This window comes from Dufourea novaeangliae, unplaced genomic scaffold (assembly GCF_001272555.1).
Source record: "Dufourea novaeangliae isolate 0120121106 unplaced genomic scaffold, ASM127255v1 scaffold244, whole genome shotgun sequence".
Lineage (NCBI taxonomy): Eukaryota > Metazoa > Arthropoda > Insecta > Hymenoptera > Halictidae > Dufourea > Dufourea novaeangliae.
This window is the reverse complement of record NW_015374131.1, coordinates 40,972-46,763: the sequence shown is the minus strand read 5'-3', so window position 1 is coordinate 46,763 and position 5,792 is coordinate 40,972.

Genomic DNA, 5,792 nt, shown 5'->3' with positions numbered 1-5,792 from the left:
GTTTATCATCCTCTCCTGTTGCATATATGGCTTTCTGCTCAATATTGGGTTTTACTGTGTACAGTCCATTTTGTTTGTACGCAGTTAGAACAGTAGTGCCATCCTTACGCTGAATAACAGCTGAATCTCTGTTAAATATTATTGTGTATCCATGATCTGTAAGACTGGGTATGGACAAGAGATTATTTCTGAACTCTGGGACATATAGTACATTTGATAATTTTATACCTTTATTTGAGTTGATACTTAGCTTAACTTCTCCTGTTCCTGATGAAATTGTGCTATTTTTGGTTGCGGTACATACCTCACTAATTCGTTCCTCTATGAGGGTTTTAAACATTCTTTTGTCCATGCACATGTGCACCGTTGCTCCACTGTGTAAACACCATACATTAGACGGTAAGGTGCTTGTGTTTAGTGCTACGGCAGTCATTGCATCTTCCCTGTAATTTCTCTTAGGGGTTTGCCTTTGTTTGCTCCTACAGTATTTAGCTATATGGCCTGCTTTTCCACATACATAACACTTGTCTGAAAATTTTTTATTTTGGATATATTCACCTTTTTGCTTTGGATAACGGTCCCTTTGTGCCTTCTTGTCGTAAGAGATCTTTTTATTTGAAAATAATGCATCCTCTTTATCAAAGTCCTTTTCTTTGGCAATGTCTATTTTTCTAATTTCTTCTTCAAGTAGCTTTACTTTGAGTTCTTCTAATGTGGGCATTTTTTCTCTAGACTCAATTGCAACACAAAATGTTTCATATTTACTGGGTAATGACGTAAGCAGCATTATTGGTAATACAGTGTCTGGTAATTCTATGCCAGATTCTTCATGTTGTTCTATTTTATGAATAAACTCATCTATATATTCAGTCATACCTTGATTCTGATCCTTTTTCATTCTATATAATTGTTTAAATAACACACATTGTTTCATTGGTCCTTGTGATTCATGTACATTTTTAAGCGCTTCCCATGCTTCTCTTGATGTTTCAGCCCTTTTAATGTGGTTGTACTGGGTTTTATTCAAGCTTAGTATAATCAAGTCAAGGGCCTTTTCGTCTTTCGTGGACCACGTGGCCATATTCTCTGCAGTGTTGGGAATTGTTCCGTTCACGTATTTCCATAATTCGTTCATACGTAGAATACTTTTCATTTGTATTTTCCATGATTCGTAATTGTCGTTACCCAGCTTTTCAACTTGTTGCATGTTGGCAGTGGTCATTCTTATATTTTTCACTTCACGCAAAGCGTGGACGCGGTTAAACTTAACCTCACTTTTTTTTGTTGCTTTACACGGAGGGGGACTGGAGGGTGACAGTAATTCACACGTTTAATTGACACTTAGTTTATTAGTATAGCTGTATAAATTTCTCGCGCGCGTGACAAGGTGCTATCTCGTACCACGATCCAGCCAGACTAACCCCCTCCGTCGTTACGCGCTCGCTTAAGAAGAGCGAAAAGAAAAAGGATAGATGGAGTAAAGAGAAAGACAGACGCAGGGGAAGAAACCGAAAATGCCGGGAAACTTGGAGAAAGTATCGGGATGGTCAAAAAAGAGAAATCAGCGTACAGCAAGGACCACACAAGCTGGTCGCCAAATGTGCACGGGCACTCGACCTTCACAACGCCTTAAACAGAGAGAAAGAATCGTCGTAGAGAAGCTGAACAAAGAAGGACTTTCAGGAAAACCCTAGGACCCTCGATGAAAGTGGATATAGGAGTAAGAACCCCGGGTCTCGCCCAAACCTGGTTACCAAATGTGCGCGACAATAACCAGAGACGCACGAGACCGTGAGATACACTGAAGAGAAAAAATATACAGGAAACAGTAAAGCGAAACGAAAGACCAGAAAAGTGAAAGTTACAAAAAAAATCGAAACGTAAATAAACAACAACACAACACTTTATTTAACTGTACAGACTTCGTGCCTTCGGTCCTGGGCCCATAACCTGTTTATTTATTGTTCGGGACCGCAAGGGAACAGGAATTGTGAATAATAAAGTGTTTATCTTTACTAAACAACTATATATATATTGTCATAGAAAACTCTGCTACGTGGCCAATACTTTACACATCGAGATGAGATATACAACTGAGCGACGTGACGTTATAAGCTTTGCTTTTGGCGCGTAATTGTAAGGGCGCGCACTTTGAACTATTTCCTAACAAGTCGCGGAGACCGAGGAGGAGCTTTGTTCTCGGCGGCCCACGGCTACACGGCTGACCGGGGCCCGAAAGCTAAATTCCGCGTAACAATGTTTTCTGAAGTAGATATGTTGTTGTATGAGTATGTTTATATGAAAATACATGTCATATATTTATGTTTATAGGTTGCAAAAAGCAGAAACATTTGTTAAGGTCTGCTGGTATACATAAATCGACAATGCTGACCCTATAAGAGTCAAAATTATATTTGATTGCAACGAAATTATAAAAACTGACTAATTTTACAAATACAACAATGTTTGAGAAATACGTTAATAAACAGTACTATAGTTAATTACATACATTCTTAATTTCATGTACATACTCTAAAATACAGAAGGCGGCGTTTCAGTTTACAAGATAAAGTATTGCTTTGTCACTTTTAAAAGAAAGTCTTGGAGCCTATAGGTTGCTACATAAATTTTTACTTTGTCTTCTTGTAGGACACATTTGAAGGTGCTTGGTAAAATACCTTTCGAATGTGGGATTCAAAAACCCATTTTGAACAGTTGAACGATTATCATTTTAAAGCTAAAAAATCCTATCGACAAGATGTGTGTGTTGATGTTTGACGACATGTCTATAGTAGGAATCTTTGTTATACAATAATACAGCAAATGTCGAAGAATTCGTGGACTGCAGACAAGGTCGGAGCAATGTTTCTGAATGTTCCCGCGTTCATATCTTTTTGTACACCCACGAGCAAAGTGGGCTTCCGCTAGGGGAAAAAGTGATGTAAAGGAAAGACCTTCTACCACTTGGTGTCGGAGTTATTGAAAATTATGCGAAATTAACAGCCGGTTTAACATTTATTTCAGTATTTGAAATAAAGGGTATAGCAGGATAAGGGGGTCAAAAGTGCCCTTAGACCGATTTTGACTTGTAATATATCATTCAATAGCTTGTCAGAAGAAAATAGTCTGTGCCAAGTTTCAATCCTCTATCTCGATCAGGAGGGTAGTAATAGGGAAAATTCGGATTACTGGTTTTTCCTCTATTTTCCCTCTTTAGTGACGCACAAAAATTCTGTAAAAAATCTGATTGATAGTATTTATCAGGCCGCGTGTTAGAGATTTTTTGCGATTTTTTTGTCGAGTATCCTAGTTGTCAAAAATCAAAAATCATGAAAAATACTTTTTTTTATTGAAGTTTTAACGGCACGACATTTATCCTTTCACAGTAGCAACATATTATCATAAGTAGTATCCTCAATTTTTTTGAGATTTTTTGGTAGATTGCGCCGTACTCCAAAAAGTCAAAAACCAATTTTTTACGTGAAAAAGCAACTTGTACTTTGAATTTTTGTATTTCCTTTATTGAATAAGTATATTGTGTGATTTCACGTATTTCTACATTCAGCAAAAAAATATATAAATTAATAAAATTAAATTATCATACTACCTGACTGTTAGTTTTTTTGTTGTGAACAATAGATTTATTTAACTAGTTTTTACAGAAGACTAATACATATTGCATATATAATAGAAAAGCATGTGCACGCCCTACATGTAACACACGGGCAGCATAACCATGAAGTATACAGCGCTCGCATAAGAAGAAAGTAACTGGAGTCAAAAGAAGGTCCACGAATTTTCTGGAATAGCGCATAATTCAAATATCCCAACACTGACACAATACTATGACGCTTATATATCAAAATATTTAATCACATATCCATAACCACCGATGGCGCAGCGGATGATTGCCCAACTGCGGAACCATAGCAAACTCGGCCGCGGGTTTCGTACCCCGCGAGGATTAACTTTTTTTTTATTACATTGATTATATTTTTTTAATTTCTAGCTACATGACTGTAGAACAATGATCGTTTCATGAGTTATACTTTAAGAAATTAGTGGACTTGTATGTTGATTTGCATTGACATAGAACGAGCCAAGATGGAATAGATGTCTGATGACAGCCGCGTGGCAAAGTAAGTGTACACGGTTTGGTTATGTGATTAATTTATTGAGTCAGTGTGTAATAAAAACAAGAAAGTGAGCAAACCTGCAAGGTGTGAATAGTGTGATCAGGCCATGTGAGTCTGAATGATAAGAACTAATGTAGAGAGCCTTTTATGATAGAGTGATTGACCACACAATGAATGTTTTGTTTTTGTAAACGTCTGAATGAATCGAGTAGTGTATGATTACCGTGCAGTGGATATAGAATGACTCATAATAATTGCAACGAGGTGGTCGTAAAGCACCTCGTGCCCTTAGATGATTAGCTCAAAGAAAAGATCGACGTCTCGTTGGATGAGTTGAGCTGGTTCTCTTGTCGGTGACTCGAACTGGGTGTTGATTGGATGATTTGCACTCGTGTGCTCCGTTCCTTTCGTCCAAAATGCATAGGTCACAAAAATGCTGAGTCGTTTGCGTTGAGTACTCGGTCGAGAAAAAAAGAATGAAGAATGACAAGATGTCTTTCCGCTCGGTTGCTAGGACGACAGATGTGACGTGTCGTCACGTGACACTGATGATGAGTGCAATTGATGCGTTCGCGAAGCGACGCGCACGCCACGCGCTGCTATTGGTACGTGATGTGCGCTGAGTCGACGGTGATGATGCCGATCATAAACGATGCATCGTTCATGGCTGATCGGCCGTTACATGATCATTTCGTTGGTGATCGTTGGGATGTACTGCCCTCGTCAATTGATTTGTTTCTTTATTGAACAATGACAAATACCAGTATTTATTTAAAAGCACTTTAAACATAGTTTAAAATATTTTTACTCTAAAATATGTACAAAAATCATTTTGGAGCAGCTTTCATCGCATCGTTTCTCTAGTTACATATCTTTTTTTTTACGGGATTGTTTGTAATTTTCTACGTTACATGAATATATGGAGTTTAGTTTTAAAAGCCTTTATCCTTAAGGTTCTGAGAATACAGGATATAACAGTTAATAACTTTTTAGTAAACAATAGTCGGCGACTTAAACCTTTTAAACGTTACTCAGGGGGGTGACCTTGATAACATATATCAAGGTCAAGGTGATCGGTTCAGGGGGCTTTTCGGAAGTATAGCCAAATTTTTTATCTCAGTTAATAAATCACGAAATCGTTGCAGAAATTTATTTCTACTTAGCCACCTTACATCGGTATGTAATAATAATTCTGGCTGTCCTTCATCAAGTTGCAATTCAAAGAGACATCGATTGAGGGAACTTCCTTGAATGGAATTAACAATTTTGAACGTTATGTCCTTTATTTCTTTTGTATTTAATCTTTTGCTGGTTAACACTTGGTGAATTATGCAGTGGTAACTCAATAAACTTGGGAATTCGCCATCATTTTAGCATAGAGTTATAAATCCATTTATTGCAGCCTATTATTGCTCCTGCTCCATCTGTTGTTATTGAAACTAATTTAAAAAGCGGGAATTTCAAATTAGTGAGGAAGTATTTAAAAGAGTTGAATATATCTACACCTCTAGTCCTTTTTTTCAAAGAAATCATACCCAACAATTGTTCTTCAGGTGTATAATCTTTAAAAATCATACGAATAAAAATAAGCAATTATGCTGTGTCACGTATATCTGTCGATTCATAAAATTGAAGGGAAAAACAAGAACATCTACT